This window comes from Stegodyphus dumicola, chromosome X1 (assembly GCF_044657685.1).
Source record: "Stegodyphus dumicola isolate Sdum_Otavi_A_Nest chromosome X1, ASM4465768v1".
NCBI classification, from domain to species: domain Eukaryota; kingdom Metazoa; phylum Arthropoda; class Arachnida; order Araneae; family Eresidae; genus Stegodyphus; species Stegodyphus dumicola.
In genome coordinates, this window is record NC_140780.1 from 129,774,031 (window position 1) to 129,787,422 (window position 13,392).

The 13,392-nt window shown below is 32.4% G+C and overlaps 1 protein-coding gene across 1 annotated transcript in view; it reads right to left on the bottom strand.

The window, feature by feature from the left end:
• Positions 1–13,392, bottom strand: part of LOC118182444 (carbonic anhydrase-related protein 10-like) — a 1,559,317-nt gene that overhangs the window by 880,425 nt on the left and 665,500 nt on the right. The gene's annotated exons all lie outside the window — the stretch shown is intronic.

The window sequence follows — 13,392 nt, forward strand, 5'->3', positions numbered from 1 at the left end:
TATTGTCGGATCTTATTGCTAATCTCAAGAACATTAGGACGAAGATTGAAACAAGTGGTCAGCGGCTGAAAAAGGACATGGCTTTAATCAAAGCTTTTAGAGAGACTGTAGAGGTCTCAAGAAATATTACGTGCTTCTTACGTTTCAGCCTTTAGTGTATGTCTGAGGGTAAAAACAAATTGCCAAGATCAGTGTTAAGCAATTACTTGGTTAGAGTGTTTAGCTTTCGGTACTTCTAAATGATGGCTTTTACTGTTTAACATGCTATTTTACAGCAGTTTCCTACTTAATAGGATACAATTTTACTTCTACTTTCGTCAACTTTCTCCAGAATGGAAATTATTGAAATATATTAGCGCAGAGTTCTTAACTTTGAGAAAGAGCTTTTGGAAGTCTAGATGAGCAATTACTCTGTTCACACCTACTTTCTAACTAATCTACCGACTTTAGCTTCAACAAGAAGCATTTGCTTCTCAAATACTCAAGCTTGCATTGGCTCTTATTAATATGTATGTCACATAATTTGATTAACTCTTATTTTAGATTTCCTGCTAGCTATGGGATTGACTTTTGTTATTGTATCAGTTTGGTGTTACAGTCGGGGGGACGAGTTAATAAATAGTTATTATTTTAACTTTCAAATTAATTGAGTTCTGTGTATTGTAGTTAGATGGTAAGGTGGGACAATAAAACGTTTGGGTGTCTCTATGGTTCTAGTAGTTTGGCATTTTAAAGAAGTTACGAAGCGCAAAAACATATAGTATAACTTTATGAGCGATTAATGATAACAAAAATAATAGTGCAGTGATTGCGATAACAGAATTTCAAATTACTCTGTTATTCCATAGGAATTACAATTTTTACTTTTAGGCTAAGAGCCGAAAATCATGGATATGAAGATATTAAACGTCCAGCATACATTATGCCACTTAAATTCTCTTCAGCATGTCTAGATTGAATTATTACTACAAATTACATCATACATACACCCTCCCTGCAGGATCTAACAGTACGATTTAACTCTTTTAGAAGAGCTTCATAGGATTAAATTCATAAGCATGTGATTAATTCGAGAACAAAGCCAATATACCAAATTAACTCATTTTTGGGGGGGAATGACTGAGATGGTATGATGGATTTTGAAATCATGCATATGCTTTCTCAATAAGATTTTAATGAACTCTGCGGGATGTAATCAGCTTATTGCGCGGTGTAATTGCGGGATGTAATTAGCCCTGTAAAAGCAATTGAGTCACGAATCTTGATCATGAGTTTAGCATATATATATAGATATATATATATATATATACACATGTAAGACAACTAAAAATGTGTAAAAGATAAGTTATAAATTAAATTAACAATGGCTTCTTAATGCGTAAATTAGTTTCTCCTGTCTGTTCTAAAATAATACTTTTTCTTCACTGCATCATTTCAAAACTATTCCATATCATATGACTCTTTCATAACACTGGTGACGAAAATGGAACTAAACTTAAACAGCCAATAATAATTTTACAGCAGAATTAGTTATCCAATCAAACGCACTGAGAACTGAAACTAACTCATTCGCAATGAAGATTTACTCCTGAGCACAACGCACATGCTTTCTACCCTTCGACCTAGCTGGACTGCTGCTTGCTGCTTTCTTCGTACAACAATGTTGCCAAAAATTTAAATATTTTGAAATAGGTATAAGTTGTGTACCAAGTGGTTTGTGGCCGCAACATGTTTACTGAAATAAAAATGAAGATTTAATTTGCCTCGGGTGCCGATGTTCTATTCATTATGGATCAACATTCTATGCGATCAAAATTCTTGCTCTTCATTTTGGATATACGTTTCTACACCATCAACATTCTAAATATCTGCGATCATCATCACATCTATTTTTTTAATACAATGAGGTGATAAGATGGCCACCTGTGTTTCAAAACTCCGATGGAAAAATTTATTCGGCCAATTTTTCTGATTCTCAAGATATTTATACGGCTTTGTCATTCTATGTGCACAGTAAATCAACTTCGGGGAAGCTCATTTTAAAGCAAGTCATTGCCATACCGTTATTCAATCTCTGCTCATAATAAAAGCTTTGATCTCATAATCAAAGCTATGCATTCTGTGCTATCTAAGTGCTACGCCATCAATATTGCATCAAAGTCTTTTGCATTACATATATATATATTTATACATATATACTATGTAACAGATTCTGTAGTAAAACGCAGGCCGTTGAATCCGTAATGAACAGCAAGGATTTTGATGTCGTAGAATGCTGAAACGCTGATCCACAATGAATAAGAAATTTGACAGTCAAGATATATTTAATTCAACTTTTATTTCAGTAAACATGTTGCGGCCCCAATCAAGTTGGCACATTAATTGTGCCTATTCCAAAAAACCTACCTATTAGATAAATTTGCAGTAAGAAAGAAGGAGCAGATAGACTGCAGTGCAGCTAGGCCAAAGTGTAGATAGCAAATGCGTTATGTTCAGGGTGAAATATTATTTCAGACTTAGTTTTTGTTCTCAATGCATTTTGATTGGATAGTTAATACTGTTGTAAAATTACAATTGGCTGTTTGAGTTTTAGTTCCATTTATATCATCAGAATTACGTAAGAATCATATGACATAATCTCGAAATGACGCAGAGCAAATAGAGGTTACTATTTTTAACATAAAGAAGGAAAATTAATTTACGTTGCTAATTTAATCTTTTACATAGTCTTTATCTTTCGTACTTATTCCCCCCAAGGGAATATACTTAACGTACAGTCGCCTATAAATTTTAACATGCATTTACCATAATTTCATATTATTTATCTGTATTAATTTAACTTTTTTTAATGTTTTCAACTCAAACGCTGAAGAAATTCATAGAATTTAAAATTTTCAAGCAATAATTTCATTCTTAAAATATTGCAAAAATTCAAAAATATAAATTCAGACATTTAAACAAAAATACAAAAATATTAATCGTATTAGGAACCTTCCCTAAGTAAAATCTTAAAAATTCTTTACGTTTTATCCAATTCAGTATTTTTTAACTCAAATATACGAAACTGAATTATAAATAAATCATAACATTTTTAGTTAATGACTTTCATCTTAAAATGATTTAAACAAAATATTACTATCACTAAATCATAAAATAATACAATTACTTATAAATGTAATACTATTTTAAATTTTAATTTACTAGATGGAAAGACATTGGTTTTCGGACATTAGCGTTTCAACAACACTTTTGATGATATTCCATTCTGTGTGTGAGATGAGCACTAAAAACGAAAACGATCACAAAACACTATGAGTGTTTCGTAATCCACATTTCACTGATAAGGGCTGTTGACCTTCAAAGCACTTTCGATGTCTAATTTACTTTTACGCCATGATCAGAAATGCATAAACATTGCGAATATTTGAAGAGAACAAGAACCATTAACCATATTTCTAAGCTGCGACACTGATCTTATGACCTTGATTCGAAGCACTTTTTTCTCCTCACCTTCAAAGGAAGTGCACCGCGATGTCGTACTTTATTTTTTTCTTTTAGATTTTTAAATTTGAAAATACTCGATATCCATTTTTAATTTCTTTTGCACATCGAAGTTTGATGAGGTGTTAATGCAAACACTAATACTACTATTACTGTGTGAAAAATATGAAAGCAAACTTTTAACTTGAATTGGTTATAACCTCTTTAATTTAATTTGGGCACTTCCTCTCTCTGTCTAAAAAACAGCGCTATAAGTTTTAACTGCGTCACTGAAACTAATCATGCGATCTTACGTAACGCATAATGCAAATACATCTTGCTCAAACAAATAATTGTAAACCAAAACTTTTTTTTTAACTCGAACTGAAACTTTTGACTCCCTCTGTTCTTTCTCTGAAGTACTGCAACACTCTTCCCTTTTCGCTTACGCTTGCATCCCGCAAGACGCTGCTACGATCATCTATGCTCGCTTCTATCGCCATAGTATCAAGAATGTGAATATTCTGTTCAACGAATAGTTCTGGAAAAAGGCACGATTGGAGTGCCAAGTGAAGTATGGTTGTGGATTTGATGAATAAACGAAATCGAAACTAATCAGCCAGAGCATTTCATAAGTGAAATAAATGCTTATTTTGCTCTTAAAAGAAACAGCATATTTATTTTTATAGTTTCCATTCTTGTTTGCAACATGTTACTCATATTTTACATAAAATATAACAAACTTTTAAGAAATAAAGCTTACGCAACGCTTATCAAGGAACGCTCAAAGTAACGACGTTTTTTAGCTCGACTCCGTTGTTGCCACACGGCGAATCTTAATAACTATTCAAAACATTACATCATGTTGTCACTTAGGAAATATTAATAATTATATAGAGACATTAAATTATGTTCCACTACATTACTCCCCCAGTAACTGTGTTACGATTTAAGAAATTCTGGTAGTGGAGCAATGTAGCGTAAGCTAACATTAGAATTAAAAATACTAAATACAATAAAGAAATACAGTTACAATTAAACATATTCAATAATAGAGGTTAGGAAAAATATTCAACATTGTTACTAAAACGTAAAAGACGTTTTATTAGTCATCCAGTTCGTGAGACTCGAGGTCGTTCATCATTGATCTCAGATTTTAACAAAGTCTGAGTCTTGGGCTGGGTATCAGAAGTTTATGGTTCCAGCCTTTGATCACCTGATGTTAAACAATAGGCTGGCTTCAGCCTGTCAATCGAAGTGTTTACTTACTTACCTTTAATTTGTAACAAGAAGTATTTTTCCATTCTTTTAAGTACTTTGAAAGGTCCTTCATAACTAGGTTCTAAGGGTTTCTTGACTCTATCGGTTCTTAGGAAAACATGAGTACACACATGGACAAAAACTTTAGGAATCATTTTTCGCTGTACCGCTGAGGATTTGAACAATTCCATTTGTTTTTGCAATTTATGCAAAAATGTTTGAGGTGCTGTAGAAACTGTCGGTTTATCAAAAAATTCTCCAGGAAGTTTTATTGTTTTCCCGTAAACCATTTGTGCAATGGAATATCCAGAGTCTTTTTTTAAGGCTGCCCTAAGACCTAGAAGAATTGTTGGAATGGATTCGGACCACTTAATGGAATTATGACATTTAATAGCAGCTTTCAAAGTTCGATGAAATCTCTCAATTTTGCCGTTACACTGCGAATGATAAGAAGTTGTGTGTTGAATTTTGACTCCACATATAATTGCCAAGGTTCGAAATAGTTCAAAAGTAAACTGTGCTCCACGATCCGTAATAACTTGGTAAGGCACTCCAAAACGAGTGATACAATGTTCATAAAACGCTCTGGCAACTGTTTCTGCTGTTATGTCACGCAAAGGAATGGCTTACATCCAACCAGTATAGCGATCAATGCAAGTCAAGCAATATACAAAATTATCAGATGGTGATAAGGACCTATTAAGTCAATGTGAACTATATAGTAAAACGTTCATCAGGCAGCTGATAAGTTTCTAATGCAGATTTTGTATGACGTGAAACCTTATTTTTTTGACAACCAATACAGGCACGATTCCATGTTTGTATATCCTTTTTGATATTTGGCCAAATAAATTTGGACGTCATTTCTTTAACGGTCGACTTGATTCCTGGATGAGCGAGGCCATGGATTTGTTGAAATATATCCATTCTAAACTGCTTGGGTATAAATGGTCTAATGTTAGAAGAAGACATATTTTGAAATTTAATGTTTTATTTTGAGCTTGTAAATCTTGTAATTCTTTATCATTAACTTGTTTGTCAGCAACTTTATCATAATCAATGAGGGAAATAGAGACATCGGCTATTCTTGATAACTGATCTGCAACAATGTTTTCACTTCCACTAATATGGCATATATTAGTAGAAAATTGAGATATGTATTGCAATTGGCGCATTTGTCTTGGTGATGCCTTTTCGCTCTTTTGTCTGAAAGCATAAACTAGTGGTTTATGATCCTTAAAAATTTTGAAATCGCGACCTTCTAACATATGTTTAAAGTGTTTAATTGCAAGATATATTCCCAGTAACTCGCGGTCATAAGTACTGTAATTTTTCTGAGTGCTATTTAATTTTTTGAATAAAACGCTAAAGGTTTCCATGCTCCATTTTCAAACTGTTGGAGAACTGTACCAATAGCCCAATCAGATGCATCTCCGTGCATAGTGACAAGGGCAAATCTGAATTGGGATAACTTAAAAGAGCTACGTTTGCTGAATCCTGTTTACATTTTTCAAAGTTAAATATAGCTTCATCTGACCATTTAATTTTTCTTCTATCTTTTTTCTTAGCCCTTATCAGGTATTTATGAAGTATTGCTTGTGTCTTAGCAGCATTTTTCAGAAACGGTCGATAAAAATTAAGCATTCCTAAGAAGTTCGCAAATCATGAATAGTCTCTGGTAATTTATAATTCAATATTGCTTCAACTTTTTCAGGTAGAGGACGAGATCTTTCTGGTGTTATAAGATATCCTAAAAATTCAAGTTATCAAAACCCATGATCGACTTAGAAATGTTGATTTTCAAACCGTATTTATCCAATCTATCGAAAACAAGTTTCAAGTGATGTCTGTGTTCTTCTTCTGAGGCAGGAGCAATTAATATGTCATCGAGATATGGAAACCTAAAGTCAAAACCTTGAAATACTTCATGCATGAATCTTTGAAAAGTAGCTGGTGCATTTCGCAAACCGGAGCTCATTACATTAAATTCATAGTGGCCAAATGGCGTAATTATAGCGGTTTTCTGCTTGTCCTCTTCGGCTATAGGAATTTGGAAATAGGCTTTGAAAAGATCAATTTTGGAAAATACTTTTTTGTCTTTTAAAATGTGGTTAAAATCATTAATCCTAGGGATAGGGTATCTGTCAGGAATAGTTATAGCATTAAGTCTTTGATAGTCTCCACAGGGACGAAATTTTCCATCTCTTTTAGAGACTAAGTGGAGAGGACTAGCCCATGGAGATGTAGACTGTCTGATTATATTGTTTTCCAACATATACTGAAATTCTTGTTTGGCAATCTGTAATTTTTTACTGTCTAGCTGTCTTGGCTTGGAATACACCGGTTGACCTTCAGTTAAAATGTGATGCATAACATTGTGCTTAACATTTGTTATCAAAAGATTAGGTTTTGTAATATTCGAATACTAGGATAACAGATCATGATATTTTAACTTATCATGTACTAAATTTACATCATTCATTTTGGATATGGATGTAATGTCACATTGAGTAGCAAGGTTAGTTACACCATCGATTAATTTGTTGTTGTTTAAATCAATTAATAACTTAAAATGGTCCAAAAAGTCTTCTCCGATTATGCCTTTTTTAATTTTGGTAATAATGAATGGCCATCGAAAAGCTCGACGAAGGCCAAGATCAAGCGTTAAAAGTTTTACCCCATAAGTGGGAATTTCAGTGCTATTGGCGGCATATAATTTGAAATCACTTTGAAGTTTATCTTTTCTTGTAGCAGGTAATAAACAAGCATCTGCGCCGGAATCAATTAGAAAATGCAAACCCGTGTGTTTGTCAGTCACAAATATTCGGAGTTTGCGGCCATTCTGAATATAACCTGCAGCAAAATCAGCCGCTAATTCCGAGGCTGGTTTTAAGTTTTCCGACTTCTTTGGACCCCAAGAGCAGTTAGGTTGATACTTTTCAGGAATGCATTTTGAGCCAAACATATAATGGTAATAACAATACTTTCCATTTGGATTAAATCTTTTACGTTTATTACTTCTACTTCGATCTCTATATCTATCGCTACTACGATTCCGAGACCGAGATTGACGAGAAACACTTAAAGTTTCTATTTGTTTTTCCAGAGACGAAATTTTTAGCAGTAACTCATCAACCGAATTAAAATTTTTGCCAGAGGAATAAATTTCAGGCTTCGAATTCATTTCCATTATTTTGTCAGCCATTAAAGCTATTTTGACTAACCCTTCATCGGAAACCAGTAATTTATTTATTTATTTATTTATTTATTTTTTATCGAATCAGGCATTTTTTCCAACCACACTGTTTTGAGTACTTTATCTGAAACGTCATCAGTAGCGAGTGGTCTCATTTTTTGAAGTAACTGACTGGGTTTCATATCCCCAAGGTCACGGCCAGTAACTAAGCGCTTAATTCGCTTATTTTCGTTCTCTTTGAATGTCTTTAACAGTTTTCTTTAACTAAAGCATATTAATTACCAGATGTTTTATCCGTAATTATATCCCAAATAATTTCAACATATTTTGGCTCTAGTTGAGAAACTACGTAATTAAATTTGGTACTATCAACAGTTATAGCATTAATTTCGAACTGAGCTTCTATTTAAAAAAAAAACAAATTTCAGGCTTTTCTGGCCAAAAATTTGGAATTTTGACACTCACCTTGCAATGTTCCAGGGTTGATGTTCCTTCCATAATCCAATGTTACGGTCACCAATCTTTTAATGTGGATTTGATGAATAAACGAAATCGAAACTAATCAGCCAGAGCATTTCATAAGTGAAATAAATGCTTATTTTGCTCTTAAAAGAAACAGCATATTTATTTTTACAGTTTCCATTCTTGTTTGCAACATGTTACTTATTTTTTTACATAAAATATAACAAACTTTTAAGAAATAAAGCTTACGCAACGCTTATCAAGGAACGCTCAAAGTAACGACGTTTTTAGCTCGACTCCGTTGTTGCCACACGGCGAATCTTAATAACTATTCAAAACATTACATCATGTTGCCACTTAGGAAATCTTAATAATTATATAGAGAAATTAAATTATGTTCCACTACATAGTCACAAATGTCAATTTAAATAAAAAAGGAAATTAATCCGCCTCGACTTGTTCCTTATGGATCAAGTGTCTACGCTAAAAAACATTGTTACGCTTTTACGCCTCAATCTGTTCTTACATCAGTGCTTTCAAACTTATGCTATTATTACATATATATTTAGACATACATACACGCATACAGACTACAGACATATATATATAGATATACACATATACATATATAGATAGATAGATATTAGCAAACAAAGTTAACATCGCTACGCTGTTTACAAATATGTTTCATATTTCTTGTCTTACATAACTTATGAGTTTTTAGAACATTCACAATGCTTTGAGCGCATAGTTTTGTTGTATATACATAGCCTTATACAAATTGTTTTGGAGAATAACATGCCTGCTGCCTGCAAACATTTATTCTTCCTCTTGTTCCAGAATACTTTAAAATATAACATCGAACGGAGAAAACTTTAAGCTTACGGACACAGAATTTACGAGGATGGATATTTATTAACGAGTTTTTAACCTTGTACAAAGCCACTGCATTTATTTCTTTTGAACTGTTCAAATGACGAACCGATATATTCACTCGCAAATGCTTTTTGTTAGAAAATGAACTTTCATTCTTTTACCTTATTCCGACGATTTCGATATTTTAATGTAATACTCTGATCATCGTCTTTCAAACCGAAACCAAAGGTAATAAAAAATAAACAGGAACTTAACTTGATTAATGTTCCAAGCTTCCCGCACTATTCTAAAGGCAGTTCTTCGAGGCCTTTCATCGATGACGTATTAGGAAGCAGACAAACGATGAATCTACGAAGAAATCCATCAACTCTTTCTATTCACAATAGCTGAAGAATGTGTAGAAAGATCCGATCGGTGATATCCTCAGACATCAAAACACTTAACAATAAGTACCTGCTGAATTGCTATCGATTGCAAATCATGAAATTCTATAGAAATTTATTTAGTTTCAGTATGATGGAGGAACTATGGCGATTTGTTCTTTTTATATTTGGTAAATGGGCATTGTAATTAGTATTTTGCTCTGCAAAACAACTTGCAAGAATACAAATATTTTATTTCTGATTTTCATATTCATGTTCTGGAAATAATTTTCAAACAAATTCAGTAAACATTCATGAAAAGTATTTGCTTGCCTTAATCGAGGATGTAAGAAAAACGGTATGAAAATAATGAAGCCTCCTACCTCCAAATTTTTCAAAGAACAATTCTGAATACGATAGTTACAGTTGAGAATCAGAAAGTAAACGTACATGTAATTCAGTTAGTGTATTTAACCTTCCACGGTTAACTCTTTATTCAACAGAAAAATGTTTACTTAATTTTTTACTTTCTTGTCTAAAGTAATTGAAATATTGTAGTCGCGAAAAATTTTGGGCATCATATGGCAACAGAATATGTCCATCTTGTCCGTTCCCAAATACATAGGGTGACTTTTATTGCTTGGGGTCTGTAGGTACGAACTGAATAAAGGACTGCGTTTTTCAAAACTGATTGAAAAAATTGATTTAAATTGAATTCAAAAGAGGTTTTTCGTGACGTCTATATGTACCCCGTACGTTCGTATTATGTATGTATGTATTTCGCATAACTCCGCAGAAGCTGAAATTTTGTATATCAGATTGCTACATCATCTAGTTGTGCACCTCAAGTTTTATACTCGTTATGAAAAAAATACAATTAGGGGAAGTTTGAATCCCGTACAACCGGCATATTTAATTTCAAAATTTGCAATTTTTAATGTCATTTTCAACTTGCTATGAGAGACCCATTAATTAAGTTTGAATAATTCGAGGAAGTAAATTTAACTGAAGTGCTACCAAAAATGTGATAATTTAATATGCCGTGCAAAGAAGTCATGTGGGTTTCACATTAAATTTTTAAATGGTTAAAATATTGTGAAATAAGTATAACTTATTTTAAAATAATTAATGTAGGTACTTTCGTCGCGTAAATAATTAAAAAAATGAATAATAATAATTTAAAAAATAATTAAGTATTAAATAGGTAGGGAAAAATTTATAAGCATTGTTATAATAATTACTACAATTAATTTGAAAACAAGCTTATTCACACGCTTTACGGATTACAAGCTTTTATTGCATTATCAGAGTATAATCGATATTTCAAAACACTGATTTGTTTTAGTGACTTTTTATGCAAAGTTAACGATATTTAAAGAGCTAAATAACCAAAAGTTTTCAGACATTTATAATATTATTGTAAGATATAATTTTTGTTTTACGTATTACGTTTTATCACATTTTTATATATGCATATAGATTACAGATTTTTCTTCAAAGTATTATGTTTTACCATATATTTATAAATGTAGATCGATTATGGAAACAAACTTTTGAACAGAGTAAAATTGATATTTATGAGAACTGATATGTTGTAGTGAAATATTATTTATTAAAATTAACTACGCTCAAATTAACAAATAACTAACAATTTCTTTTCGAAGTATCTGAAATATTAAACACAGAATATATTTAGTATAAAAACAAATTTTCTACTTATGAAAAATTTTGATATTGCTGTCGTTTAACAGCTGTACTAATTTATTTCAAGAATTAGTCCAAAAAGGCAATGATTTTCAAGCCAATTATAGAATAGTGCATTAGGCATAATGCACATGCAACACATAAAGTAACCTCGCATGGCATGATATATGTCATATGATTAACGATTTAGATAGTCTCACAAAACTTAGTTAAACTTAGTTAAAAAAATACTCAGATAATTTTCGATTGCGAAAGTGTAGTAGTTATCTTATAAGGTATTTTCTCCCTCGTTCCTGTATGCCTTCGTGGTGTAACGATAGCACCCTCGTCGCGTATTCGAGAGGTCCAGGGTTCGAGTCCTGGCTAGGGCATTGCCCATTTTTAGCATCTCCTGCTTTGAAAAAAAAATCTACTGTCTCTACAATCTCACCACAGTACATGCATTTAAGAACTAGATCGAAATTGCAACTCAAAATTCAGTTTTCTGTTTCACAGTGACTCATATTTTGGCCGCAAAATCTTTAAAATTCTTCCTTACTTTCAGTTTCGTGAATAGAAAACTTCATAGAGTCCATGATCAATAATTAAAGATTTTCCCATTAAACAGTAGACTTGAGAACGTAACTGAACATAAAAATTAAACACTTATTATTCTAAAGGGGCTTTGTCCCTGAAGTACTATGGTTTTCGTTTTGCGATTTTGCGTTAAATCATTATAAATGTCCGTTTCACTTTTCAAACTGTTGCCACCAAATGTCTTGCATTATGTTTGAAGAAATTAAATAATGATATATCTACATAAATGTATGCATATTTCTCGCATTGTGATAAAACAACGGTACATAGCGCCATCGAAATTTGAATGACATAATCCCCCTACTAATATGGGCATGTAGAAGACCAAATTTAAAATTTGGATTTTTTTTTATTATCTATTTCATATTTTGTAAAACTTTAACGAATCTTTGAGTAACAAAATCAAGATTTATAAGCGAGCAATGGCAACACTCTACGGCCGGGGGGGACCTCTTTTTCTCCAGTGGGCGCGGAACCGTGTATCGGAAATTCTAAAGATATGCTCATTTTAAAATTATTTTGCGACATTGCTACTGAACTGAATTTTATGGTTTAAGTGCGAAGAACATGTTATTTAATAAATAAAAGTAACACACAAAACGTTAAAAAAACGTCCTTTTAAACGTAATTTAAAATCTGAAACCCTTCAGATTTTTTTTTTATTTAATTAAACTTATTTTACTTCTGTTCTGGAGGGATATATATATATATATATATAGTGAGAGAGAGAGAGAGAGATGTAATAGGATGGCTTGGAGAAAGCTACAAAGGATTGGCGATGGTTCTCTGCGTTGTAATTTGGAGATACTTTACTGCATAGTTAGAAAGATGACATTCGAAGACAGACGCAGCCGTAAATTCCACACATAATTTTATTCCTAGGCAATGATTTCTGAGGACACATATTCTTTTTCATTTCACATCATCATCGGGGATGCATTATGCAGCCCCCAATTTTATAAAGATTATATTTTTATAACAATGGACAATAGCTGGCAAAGGCTAGGAGAGCGAAGTAGCGTCCTAATAAAAGGAGAAAGGCAGAATACTGTATGGATGCTCATCAGGAGAAGGTTTTGGTCTAAGTTGCTTATTAATAGAAAGGTTTCCGTTTTCAAAATTTTGAGTTCAAGTTTAGAATTTGCTACGTCAACAGCCAAGCCACGTGACATAGACTCATTTAGAAATCACACAGTCCAGAAAAGTTATTACTATTTTTAGAACACAAAGAGGAAATAAGGGGCTATTCCTAAATTAAATTATAATTTTGAGATGTACGTATCTTTTATTTTATACGTAAGCCTTCTGCCTGAAATAAACAGTTATGAAACTTCTTAAAATATATGTTGAAGAAGAAAGAGTTAAGTAAGCTTTTAAATAATTTTTTCTTTGGAAGCATTAAAAAATAATAATATTTAGCACCTTCCATAGCCTACCATTATTACTGTAATATAGCTAGGAATAAAAGTAGGCAAT